This window comes from Megalobrama amblycephala, linkage group LG2 (assembly GCF_018812025.1).
Source record: "Megalobrama amblycephala isolate DHTTF-2021 linkage group LG2, ASM1881202v1, whole genome shotgun sequence".
Lineage (NCBI taxonomy): Eukaryota > Metazoa > Chordata > Actinopteri > Cypriniformes > Xenocyprididae > Megalobrama > Megalobrama amblycephala.
This window is the reverse complement of record NC_063045.1, coordinates 24,040,572-24,054,665: the sequence shown is the minus strand read 5'-3', so window position 1 is coordinate 24,054,665 and position 14,094 is coordinate 24,040,572. Positions and strand designations below refer to the sequence as shown.

Below are 14,094 nucleotides of genomic sequence, written 5' to 3'. Positions count from 1 at the left end.
ATTTTTTGTAATATTTTTGAAAGAAGTCTCTTATGCTTACCAAGGCTGCATTTTTTGATCAAAAAAACAGCAATATTGTGAAATATTATTAAAATAAATGTATTTAAATTTAAGAGTGGTGGGAGGCCAATTGTGTTTAGCGATCATGTGAACATTCAGCTGGACAATAACTCCCCCATGCCTCAATAGATGGACCCCCTAGGCAGTTTTGGGAACTTGGTTTCCTTCATAACCAAATAACCAAGCATGGCCGTGTCGCATGGTTGCTGAAGACTGCACGTTTTGGCCTGTATGAGATCGTTCAACCGTACAGCCCTAAAACTCCCACACCAACACCCAAGTGATCTTGAACATCCCAATCCGTTCTATGAGTCCTGTTCTGCACTGAAGTCAGTAATCAACAGACCAAAAAAGCACTTCTCCTTCACATACCAGCCCAACTTTGCAATCCTCACCTCCAGATACCTACTTCTGACAAGGTGGGGTGTAACAAAATGAAGAGAGACAGATGAACTGTCCACTTCAGCTGTTTTCAATCTGACAGGATCCAGGGCTATTGGCCACTTCTGCCTTAAGGAGTGATGTGATGGGGTGCCTGAAAAGGCCAGAAGTTATAATAATATTTAAAATGGTAAAATATCTGCCTCATCTTGTCCAGGGATCTGGATTTTCAAATATACAGCACTGATGAGTAATGTTATATTTACTATTCTTCATTGTTTCATGTATTGGTGAGTAAATTCCAGCAATTCTTCAAACATTTGTTTCTTTAACCATTTACCAGCAAGAAACAATGAGATGAAAAAACAAAACAAAGGTTGTTCCTTCTCAGGATGTGTATTATTAGAGTCTGTATGTGTGAGAGTTAGTGAACAATATACAATACTATATATATCCTATTATTATTTTTTCTGCATTATTATTTTTATATTAATATTGTATGACTAGATTTGCATTTCCTGAAGGCATCAAAAAGAATAGAACTGAATAAATGGTTAACTATATGCAAGGAAGACAAGACCAATAAAAAATTCTGTATGGAAATATTGTTACGATATCATCACTGTCGATATTTTGCATGCTGAACATATTGTTTGAAGGCAGTTGTTGGAAGGAGAGGTTTTCATTGTCTTATGTTTACCAAAAGCATAAAATTGTTAGTGGACCTAAAGTTGAAATTATCCACAAAACAAAGATGTTTAAGCCTGTACGTTAAGTATTCTGAACAGAACAAAACAAAACAAAACAAAACAAAACAAAAAACAGAAAAGCAAATAAATAAATAAATAAAAACAGGAAAGCAAAACAAAACAGTAAAGCAAAACAAAACAAACAAAAACTTTGTTGTTTGAGAAAATTCAGCAAGTTCCTTGTGTGAACTTGAACTTTAAACTTGAACCTTAATAAATCTGAATATTGTATAAAAACTCCATAAAACCAACATACTAATTTACAACCCACAAATTTTTTAGCCATTGCACAATGTAAGGCCAGCAAATGATTTGAACTAAATCTTTTCATTTCTTGATAATACAGAGCTGAGTAATATGTCATATATCAAAACTATATGTCTTCCCATAGTGTCAAGGAAAATTTACTGTCTACTTATCCGCTGGAATTTTCTGTTTCCTATCAGCATCCAAGAATCCCATTGGCTCTATGCAGAACGTAAACTGCGCACAACATGGAACAATTTTAGCATGCTTAATCTATGATTGTCTGGTGGGGGCCATTCAGTGCAATTCAATTTGATATCAGAGGCGCCATTCCCGCACCCTTAATGACGTCCAACATCACCACAAAGCATCTAAAAAAGAGTCCAACCTACATTCTGAACTCTGTTATTGTCTGTCGGAAATGCTCCATGCTTATCTGGGAATCGTGAAGCAGCAGTCGGAGAGGAAAAAAGTTAGTTAGTAATCCATCAACTCACGTTCTACTACTGGAGGTTTTAAATCAACGTGCAACTGTAAGTGATCGACTGTCAGGCCCATTACGTCTCACCACATTAAAATAAACAGCCGTTAGTCTGTGTATTTTAAAAGCGGGGGAATATCCAGCATGTGAGATGTGAAATTGAAATGTTTGAAAATAGAGTTAGACAAATAACTCTGCTTTGGGGAGGGAATGGAATGAGCGAATCACCCCAGTTCAAGAATCCTGATAGAATGTTGTGGTATTCATTCCAGACAGCTGATTTTGAGTCAAACAATACATGTTGCACATCCCTAAAACCAGGAAAACAACTGTCTAGAAGGTTCAGTAATGTTCCCAAGAGAATCTGAATTACAAACCACGAGCCTTGACCAATACGCAATTGGTGCTTGCAATGGAATAGGAAATTTGAAACACAATGTGCAAAATTCCACCTCATTTCCTCCTTTCCAAGGATTCCGCAAGCCATTCCTGCTAGTAATTGTGAGGTCAACAAAACAACAACAGTGTACAACTTCACAGTTCCATGACCTTGGGGTGGAGAGCAGCCTTAAGCACACTGACTCCCTCTTCTGCACTCTTTAAAACGCAGCATGAACCTGCCGGGCAAAGGATGCTGACGATTTTCCCATTAGCTGTTTGGTTAAGATCCACGTAGGAGATTTCCTCTCAAGACTTTACTGCAGCAAACCCTCAGGAATTAAAATCATGACTTTCACTTACATTTGGCACAAGCTAGATGTTAGTTTTATTCCAGCTTGATCACATTAAAATTTGTAGGTATTCGTACATAACGTTTACACTTTAAATATGCTGAAAAGTACAATATGCAATACAGTATATAAATGTGCACAGCTTTAGTAATGAAATTGTAAATATATTTGTATAGTTTACATTTTACTAGATGTTTTAAAGCCCCTAGACCAACAACTGCCCTAAAAATAACCACTTCTCAACAATACACTACTATATAGTAGATTAAAGGTTGTCATGTTGTGATTCATCTCTGTGATTCACTAAAAATGACTATGGTGAGCAAACTGGAAAAATACTTCTGGAACCAATGAATAGGTGGGCGTTCAAGGTTTCACTCTATTAAAGCTCATATCTTCTCTATATTGGGAGTTTTACAACAAAGGAGTTGTTAAAGGCAGCTTGTTAACATTACTGTCTAGACACATTATGTAACTTTGTTTTTTGTTTAGTCTGAGATGAGAGGATGCCAGACAACACCTGCTGGACTTAACACCAGTTTGTTTCAGTGTAAAGACACAAACAAAACACACTCATCCCTACTTTGGATCCACAACAAAGGCTTCACAGCAAAGGCTGCTGTGTAGTAATGGATGCTTTGAACAAAAACACAAATACCAGAGAGAAATCAAAGTGTTGAAAACAAGTCAGATGAGATGTAGTTACTAAAGGATGTTTGTGTAATTAAAACATGTAATCTCCTGGTAAATTTGTTATCACATCTCATTTAAAGTCATTATCAGTGCAAACACCCTTCATTACTGGCAAATTTTGTGTAAACTATTTCTTAATTAACTTTAAAAGAATTTTTAAATGGACAAGTTATTACAGGCCAGGCCACTTCAAAAGGTCAAAACAGAATAAAAAAGCTCACAGTCTTAATCAGAAGGAAAAAATTTGAGCTATTTTCTTAAGAGGCCAAATGAAAAAAGCCTCTTGATAAAATATTTTAAATTTCTTCGGATTAAGAGTGTATATTTTTTATTCTTTTTGGATACAAATTATTTCCTGGAATTTAAACATTCCAATCTTACGATCGAATGTTTGGCGCATAAACCTTAGCTCATACAGTTCTTTTGAGTTGGATCTTTTCAATGAATCAGTTGACTCAGTTCATCAAACTGGTTTGAATGATTTGTTCATGAATCAGTTTGATCCTCCTCTTGAGTTCACTGACTCACTGACTTGATCTCAGCTTATTATGTGGTCTATTTCTCACAAACCTTTATGATATTTTTATGGTGATCTTTGTGTAATTTTTGTAGCTTTATGACTACATTCTCATTCATTGTAACTACATGGGAAAAATGGCCAACATTAAAATCTCTCAACAGAAGAGCGAAAGTCTTACAGGTTTAGATCCATATGAGGGGGAGTAAAATGACTTTGTTTTCTCTAATGCATGCAGACTTTATATTGTCATTAATCATTCGAAGTCCTCTTTAATTATTGCATAATTTTATCATTATTAACAATTATCTTGATTCATGTGCGATGCTCCTCATATGTCTGCCCATACTAACAATGTCAACAAACTCCTGCTCAGCAGATGATACAGACTTATCGTGTGTTTTCATCCCCGGTGGTCCGAGTGACCTCATTCCAGGCATTGGATGTCACACCACCCATAAAACAGGCTGTCATGGTTCCCTGTGGAGCAACCTCAAGTACTGACATTCAGACTGCAGATTGGAGTCTCAGACTGTCAGTGGAGCCAGTTTGTTTAAAATGGCATGCTTATTTTGTCTTTCGCCTCTTCCTTTTTCTTAAGGCTTTTGTATGCTGTATTTGGAACGCATTATTGTTAGACTGAGAGGACAGAGAGGACCTTTTCCCTTTGAGTGATTTTTCTTTGATGGGTTTGTGTTTGCAGACCAGTCCCAATACGAAACATATCTTTCAGTCGAAGGGGGTTCATTTATACACCTCTGGAAAACATCTGCCACTTTTTCCTAAATTGGCCTTTCCGTCATCAAACGCAATTGCAAAAATAAACACTGTTTATTATTGTTTTTTTTAATTATTATTTATTATTTTCCATTATTATTTATTATAGAATAATTAAATTAGCCTATATTTAAATGATTTATTTAAAATTGATAATGATTAATTAATATATAGTTTTATTATTATATTTTTGTTGATGTGTCTGAAAGAGACACTCTTATATGAAGTTAATTAATTAATATTAATAATATTTAAGCTTATAGAGTACTTCTTATTAATACAATTCAATTAATATGTAGTTTAATTATTAATTTTATTAAGTGTCTGAAAGAAAGTTCATTAAAATTAATTACTAATATATTAATATTAATTTATCAATAAAACTTGAACAATTATGTTTTATTGATTAATTAATATTATTATAATAATTAAGCTTCTAGAGAATAAAAATAATAATAACTAATATTTAGTTTAATGAATATTAATTGTTTTGTTGACATGACTAAAAGAGGTGCAGTTCAATGAGTTACTGAGTTGACTCAATTTATGAATCATTCCGACTGGTTAAGTGAACAGATTCAATTGATTCATTGAAATGATGCAATTCAAAATTAATTGACAATCAGGATGCTTATGCTGCCTTCACGTGCTCTATCAATTATCTTAAATATGAGTTTCCTAGGTAAAAATTGCACATGAACGCCCTATTTTTAATGCGATGAGCTCGTAATCATAATTTCAGAAGTGGGAATTATCAAATTTTCTCGATAGTGAAGGCAGCATTAATCACAACACAGTTTACACTTTTCCCAGAAATCAACCTACACAGGACTTAAAGACTCTGCATAAAAATAAATAAAATAAAATTCCATAGATTTCCCACCAAAATCAGTGCATATAATTTAAGATTCCCTATGGGCATTATAAGATAATCCAGTGGAATTAAGCAAAGTATTTCCAGAGAGACTCTTTTGTACATTAGCATGTCCCCAGTGCATTTGAGGGAACTTGTATTTACAGCAGTGATAGACCAAAATTAGAGGGCCTGTTCTTGTTGTTGTCTACGAACGCTGTTCATTAGGAAAGTTTGAAGACTCTGTTTTGCCTCACATGACAGAACCTGAGGACATTAATTAAAGCCAATTACATACAGCTTCAAATTCCCTCTGCTAAGCCTTTGAGAGCAATTTGCAGGTCCTGGAGATGAAACAGAACGGGTCAACTGTCATAATAAAACAAAAGAGTGCATCTCTACAACATGTGGCCTTCGACAGGAGTTAGCTTAGCGATAACTTTAGAAGATGATTTACACAAATACACCTAATCCAAAACAGATAGTGAGCAGGATACTAAATTACGAGTACAGCTTTTATTCTTTTAACTAAACCTATTAGATTCTCGTACCTTTGAATTCATCTACTACATCACAGTTAAAAAAGAAACGCGGCCTGTAGGATGCAACAAATAAAAAGAAAGAAGCTAAATCATGGTTGATAGCAACCCCCATGATGATTTTATTTTTTTTATCTCTGCAGAAGCGCAGTGCTCTATAATCTTCACTTGATTTATCTTTGCCTCTTTGGCCTTGAAGAATTCCAGTGCAGTTCGTTTGAAAGGATGAGAAAACAGAGTGAGAGCCCCATACCGGGAGGTAAGGATCCCTGCGGAGCTCTCTGACATGCCAGGACCTCAAGGGTCATCCAACCAGAGGGGGTGCTAGTATCTCTGCTCCGGGTGGAGCGCTATATGACGGCATGGAACGCAGGGTTCGGAGGTTTAGACAGGCATGTCAGGATATGGCTAATCAGATATATGCGTCCAAGACACCTTAGTCTCTGAGGTCTAGTAAAAATTTGTATCATGATATTGGGGTGTAAAGGTTAAGTGTGGGATTTCTGCACTGCTAGTAGCACCAAACAGAACTGTAATCTGAGCCCATAACGTAACAAATTCAGCCAACGTAGGCTCAAGTGCCAAAACTCCTGCAAAACTCCAAAAATGTACCTGTACATACAATTCACTGCAGTTTCCAGCTGATATGAACACTAGAGGCAGTAAAACACCAGTAACTTTTATTACTTTTCACACAAATTATGATTACAGGACTTATGATTACTTGTTGTTGTTCCCTCAAAACACTTTTACCATAGTGTATGATTTGTAAACTAATACATTTTGACATTTACATCGAATTGCAGAGTGCTCAGGTACGAGTCCCGTGAAACATGTCTCAGGATGAAAAGCTTTAAGAAACAAGCTAAACTGGCATGATTGCTTCAACAAATGCATTGACCTAAAATCAAAATCTCAAATAATTGAACATTTTACCTCGATTACAATTAATGAACAATTATTTTGTATTCGTTTCTGTTTTTTGTTGTTGTTGTTGTTGTTTTGGCCCTCATAGTTCACTGACAAGGTTTGTACTGTAAATTTGCTTGAAGGTGGGATTTTTTTTCCTAATGAAAGAGAGATCTGAACTACAGTAGCTCACTTATGTATGTAAATCAGATACAGATAAATTAGCACAGTATTAGTACTTTTATTTGAATGCATTATTGAGAGCGTGTGTGAATTAATCATATCGTCTTCTCTATTAATTGTGAAGCTGTGGGTTGTAAGTAGTTACTTCAAAAGTAGAAAAATATATGCTATAACTTTTGAGTTTCTAAGCTACTTTAGTGATAAATCACAGGACAGTGCTGCTGACAGTTTCTGCGCTCCTCTCTGTGCAAGCGATCTTCACGTGATGTGCAGCTACTGTCTGTATGAGTGTTTGTGTGCACAATGCATCAGCGCAGTAGCTCAACATAATAATACACATCCCATGGTCTAAAATGTCCAAACTGGCAAGCCTTAAAACACATACAATCTCACTTCAGGGCTCGCCTCTCACTCACTGTTTGTGTGTGTGTGTGTGTGTGTGTTGACTCGGCGTTTGAGTTTGCTTCCGTGTTGCTTCCATGCCGCTGACTGGATGGGGCGGAGTCACGTGACTACACACGCGGTAATGTTTTTTTTAAGGGAAAAGTATTAACAAGATAAAAAAAAAAAAATTAAATAACCAACATGGGAAAATTACGTCGGTTAGAGGTTCTGAATTTCGGTTTCGATTACTTTTGAATTAACTGTCCAGCCCTACCATGATGCTACATGTGAGATGTTATCAGAGTGTTGCTATATGGTTGCTAAAGTGTTCTGGGTAGAAGTTATGTTGATTAGCTCCCTTTTTATAGCATTATATTGCCAGTCTGAATACATTGCGACTTATTGTGGATGTCATAGGAGCTTACTTGATTTTTTGTGTGAGACTACAACTATAAAACAACACAAATGTAATTATTGTTCCCTATTTGGAACTTTTATTGTGGAGCTCCACACACTCCATGCCAATTCTGGAAGAATAAACAGCTGCAGATTACAATGAAATCACTCAGAAACAATGAAAGACAAATATATACATGATTCATGACCGGCACATTGTGAATCTCCTTGATATTACAATGATAACCATGCTTGTTTTGGGCTCTGTAAGCCATAACACATCAACATTTAGCTTGGCTGAATAATTCAGTTTGGCTGAATGATGACGAAGTTACTATTATTTGTCGAAACAGCTGGTTGGGTGTTTAGACAGAGCTTCCCTTCGCTCTGGCCCACACATAGCCACTTCCAGCCTCATTATGACCTTCCTGGGGTTGGCGCCAGACAGAAGGTTCGAACAGATGCATTGTGGGAAGGAAGTACCAGGTTTGCCAGAGCATTGTTATTGTTGAGCTGATAGAGAGAAGGGCCAATTAATTAAGATAATAGAGAGGACTACAATGGGTTATTGAGTCATTTACTCAGGATGTTGTTTGCTGTCTTGCCAACACACGCAAATTCAGAGCAATTCTTTCACGGACACCCAAGTACAATGACGCTGTTCTGCATCTCTGGCTATCTTCCCAAGATCCACCTGCCCAGGTTACCAGGTTCAATGAAGTACTCAAAATAGCCAGAAGAGTCTTTCATCTCATTTGGATATTTCAAAAAGGCAAGGTTTTATAGATTTTTTTTTTTTTTTTACATATTAACATGAGGCAAATCTTAATCAAGGCTGGCATCGATTCATCTTTTTCATATGGATGAGAGCAAATTCACTTTTTCTATGGGAAAAAGGATTTCTTTTAGATGACCAAGTTATTTTTTCCCCACATTTTTCCACAGAATTATATAAAGTGGTTCTACTGTAAGCTTTATTAAGCCAAGAGTGAATGATAGAGGCAGTGACTTTCTTGTTGGGTAGTCTGTGTCCTCTACTATTTCCATAACTTTTTTCTTACATTGCATACTAAGTTTGGGTGTAAAAGGACAAATACTGAATCGGTCAAAAGTATATATTTAATGTTAGTCAAAAATAAAATGGAATGAAACATTTTTTTTTACTCTTAATTTCAAAGGGTTAAATAAGAAACATTTTTCATCTCAAAGCTCTCGTCCATTTGGTAAACTAAAAAGATTGCCAACATAAGAGTATAAGAGAGAAAAGAGACATTAACCAGATACAGATGCTCTGATAATCTGAAACAGATCTGAATGTATATCAGTCCAAGATTAGGACATTCCCAAAAAACTGTAGATATGCGTAGCAAGTACAAAGGACATTGATATATCAGATTTTCCAGAGCCAAAAAGTGAAATGATGATTTATCACAAGGAATAAAAAGGTGAAGAACTTCTCCCTAAACTCCATAAAATGTCATCTGATATCCTTAACACAAACTTCAGCCGGTCAGATGGGTATCACACCAAACCAGAATCCTCAAACACTTTGATTCCTTTACATCTTTTTTTGCAGGGTTAAGCTAAGTGAAACCACGGTATAAGAATGTTTCTATCAAAAAAACCACATTACTCCTCTGGGCTCAAGATCAGAACATTTAACCAACCCAAAAACTTTAAAGGGTTAGTTTAATTATGTCATTAATTACTTACCCTCATGTCGTTCGTTCATCTTCAGAACACAAATAAAGATATTTTTGATAAAATCCGATGGCTCAGTGCGGCCTCTATAGACAGCAATAACACTAACGTTTTCAAATGCCCAGAAAGCTACTAAAAACATATTTAAAACAGTTCATGTGACTACAGTGGTTCAACCTTCAAAGCTTTATGAATCTTTTGTGTCGAATCAGTGGTTTGGAGCGTGTATCAAACTGCCAAAGTCACGTGAACTACTGAAGTGTCAAAACACTTATGACGTAACGAAGCCTCGTTCACTGAAATCATGGGATTTTGGTGCTCTGAACCACTGATTCAAAACAAAAGATTTGTAAAGCTTCGAAGCTTCATGAAGCAGTATTTTGAAATCATCCATCACTAGATAATTGTGAAATAAAGTCACTATTTTGTTATTGGCACAAAAAAAATATATATATTCTCATCGCTTTATAATATTAAGGTTGAACCACTGTAGTCACATGAACTGTTTTAAATATGTTTTTAGTAGCTTTCTGGGCATTTGAAAAAGTTAGTGTTATTGCTGTCTATAGAGACCTCACTGAGCCATCGGATTTTATCAAAAATATCTTAATTTGTGTTCTGAAGATGAACGAAAGTCTTACGGGTGTGGAACGACATGAGGGCGAGTAATAAATGAATGAAATGAATTTTCATTTTTGGGTGAACTAACCCTTTAATCATAAAACCAATTATATGCATTGTTAACTTCCTACGCAACTTACAAATTAAATTAAGAATTAAAAGAATATTTCAGGTTAAACAGATGCTCTACTGATCCTTTTAATAATTAAAAAAAATTATAAAAATAATAATACAAATATTTTATGAATAAAAAAAAAATCTCTAAATTTGTAAAATAAGCATATTCTTAAATTAAAAATCATTAAAAAATATTTTAATAAAATGTGTAAGAATTTGTAAAAAAAAAAAAATCAATTATATGAATTTATTCATAAAATAAAAAAATATGCTGTTAAATAATGTAATAAATTATTATTAATAAAATAAATAATTGCACTAAATTTGTTTAAAAATATATTGTTAATTAAAAAAAATAATAGGTAATTAAATTAAAACAAAAGAAAAACAATTGAAAAATCTTTTTTTTTTAAATTTGTAACATTTTTTAAACATTTTTAAATAAAATTTGTAATAACAAAACAAAAAAGTTTAAAATTTTAAAAATTATTCATAAAATCATTTACTATAATAAAGAAATGCAATCATTTTGTAAAAAAAGGTTTTTTTTTACAAAATCATTTTTATAAAATAATTAAAAAATACTTTAAAATAACTGCATATATGCCTATTTTGTTAAACTTAAATTAAATTTAATATCAAAAATCTCTAAAAATAATTACAAATATATTTCAGTAAAATAAATAATTATACTCAATTTGCAAAAATAAATGTATGTATATGTATATTGTCTACTGTATACTGTCTGTATACTGTCTAAATAAAAATATTATTAATGCACAAGTTATGCACTTTTAATGAAAGTTTATTGCTTTGGGGCAAGTGGGTGAGTTGGAGTGGATAGTGAAGGAAAAGCAGCAAGTGTCAAGCACATATAGTCCTTCAACACTGTTTAAAAACAATTGCATTATTATGTCACATTTTTGGATGTTACAAAACACTAAATAATGTGTAAAATATAGTAATAATAAAGAATGAGTGGGTTTATCAAAACTCTTGACTGGTAAATAAAAGCACAACTAGAGGCAAAGTAACTTTGTTTGTGCAGAAAGTAACTTCAAGTGTACTGACTGAGCAATCATAATGTATGACTGCTCACATGCAGCTGAGCTATTGTTACCGGCACAACAAAGCTCACTCCAGATAAAACAACAATAGCCATGGGGCTGCAGTGCTGGCCAGCACAGATAAGGGTCTCACAGTCACCGCCTGGCTTTTCTCATGTGGCTCTACGTGAGGACTCCTCCCAAAACCAGATCACAGTCAATCTGTCAGCTTCTCCTCTCCCTTTCAAGTGCTCAGAGTGAGTGTGAAACAGAAACCCCCTCTGAGAAGAACTTACAGCCACTATCACAATCCAACAGTCTTCAAAACAAAGAGAATCTGAGAAAGGACTCGTCAACTTCACAAAACTTGTATAGCCTATGATTTATAGCTTAAAATGCTGACTTGGGGCCAGATGCATAAACTTAGCCAGTATGTTTAAAGGATTAGTTCACCCAAAAATGAAAATTCTGCCTTTAATTACTCACCCTCACGTTGTTCCAAACCCGTAAGACTTTTGTTCATCTTCAGAACACAAATTAAGATATTTTTGATGAAATCTGAGAGCTTTCTGTCCCTCCACTGACATCCTACACAACTACCACAAGCCACAGAAAGATAGTAAAGACATCAATAAAGTAATCCATGTGACTCCAGTGGTTTAACCTCAATTTTATGAAGTGTGCTTTATTTGCACAAAGAAAAAAAACATAATTTAACACTTTATTTACAAAGAGAGAAACATGGCACATGCAAGTTGTGTTGACGCGACAGCAGACATTGTTGCATGAACGCGCGTCGGAGATTAATATTTTGTAAAATGGCAATTTTTTTTTTTTTTTTAATGCAAACAAAGCACTAGCGTCACTTAGGTTAAACCACTGCAGTCACATGGATTACTTTATTGATATCTTTACTACCTTTCTGGGGCTTGAAAGTGGTAGTTGCATAGTGGAGGGACAGGAAGCCTTTCAGATTTCATTAAAAAGATCTTCATTTGTGTTCCAAAGATGAACTGAAGACTTATGGACGTGGAACTACATGAGGGTGAGTAATTAATGACAGAATTTAAATTTTTAGGTGAACTAATCCTTTAAGGTTGTGTCTTAAGAACTAGTTTGACCACTAGCAGTTAACCATGAGGTAATCAGTCTAACTTGTCCATGTCCAGTTCAAATTAGACCGATCTACCTTTTTATTTAACGACTTTAAAAAAGTTATGACCAGTCTTGAAGAAAAAATCTAGATGATTAAGTTTTAAAATTAGTCTAAGCATTAGACTAAGCAGTTTATGCAACCGGCCACTGGTTTTATAAGAATTCACAGCGCTCTGGAATACTTGATTCTGATTGGTCGTCCGTGGATTGGTCTATTTTTTTTTTCCTCATAATAAAAATACTTAAATTAGGATCAATGGAAATCAAGTACTAAGTTCATACCCATGTCAATAAATATTTTTGATAAAATAAATAACAATGGTTCAAGATAATTTTAGAATATCCCTATATATGGAAGTGCGGAAACAAACAAATCAGAGTAACACAATATGTACACAATCCATGCAGCAAACAGGAAGAGGAAAGAATCAGGGGACAATGAACATCACTAGCATCCAAACATTTAAATTCATTCAATGTACATCCTGTCCTGACCACAAGGGTGAGGTTGTGTAAGGCTACACTGTCTATACTGTAAAAGCAAGGTATTTGATATCAAACTGAATTGTTTTAAAGTATTAAATGATTAACAGGTTGACACTTCAAAGGCCTTCTTTTTTTCCAGTGTTATTTTAAACAAATTCTGTTAATAGCACTTTTGAAATGTCCTCCATTAATGATTTTACATCTTCAGTTTAACAAATACTTCAGTTTGGGGTCACAGAGACCCAGGTAAAGCATAAATGAAATGTATATACAAAACAGACTTTAAAAACCATATCTGTAAAAATAGCCATTATTTCTTAAATCATGTAAACAAACAAAATATCAAACTTGCAGCCTTCACTTTAAAAAAATGTGGCAAAAGTATTGCCAATATACCGTAATTAAACACGGTCCTATTATTTGAAGAACTCTTTAGAATTATGTAAATAATATAGCATATGAATTGGTAATATATCAAAGTATTATCATCTTACACCATCACTATTCTGCACCATGGTAATTTAAAGTAGACGGAATACCCAAAAACAATATTTAAGACCTACCGAGTGTTATTTCCCCTCGTTCTTGACGCTTTTATTCCACTTTCTGATGTAATGTCAGTGATGTGAGTCGTGTGAAGATGCGCAGTGAGTCGCTCGTGCTGTCGCACCTCCTTCAATATAAACAAACGAGCAGCGCGCGCCTGGAGCGCAGAGAGCCACTCCTCCAGCTGCACGCGATCCCCTCCAAATCCCGCTTACTTCTGTCATATCCGTCCAGTGTGCTAATGACGCACTCTGTGAGTGTTATAGTGCAGGTGTATTGTTTATCCGTCAACAACAGGTCAGTACAACTTCAGAAGAACAGTAGAGAGTCTGCTCTCCGTTTGACGGGAACATTAGGTGTCCTACGAAAAGCCCGTGACAATATAGAAGGACCGGTGCTAGTTATATCTCAGAAGCCTGTCTATATAATTTAAGTTAAAAAGCTCCATTACACAAATGTGTTTTCTCTAACAGAGGTTTCCATTGTGACAACTTACCCCACACAGTATGAGTTAGGATGAACG

General features: G+C 34.8%; 1 protein-coding gene across 1 annotated transcript in view; it reads right to left on the bottom strand.

The window, feature by feature from the left end:
- The window catches only part of si:dkey-49n23.1 (semaphorin-3D), a 58,825-nt gene extending 44,894 nt beyond the window's left edge, over positions 1-13,931 (bottom strand). The window contains exon 1 of the mRNA XM_048167335.1: positions 13,589-13,931. The gene's annotated coding sequence lies outside the window, so the exon portion shown is untranslated. The remainder of the gene's footprint in view (positions 1-13,588) is intronic.
- Positions 13,932-14,094: the final 163 nt, after the last annotated feature.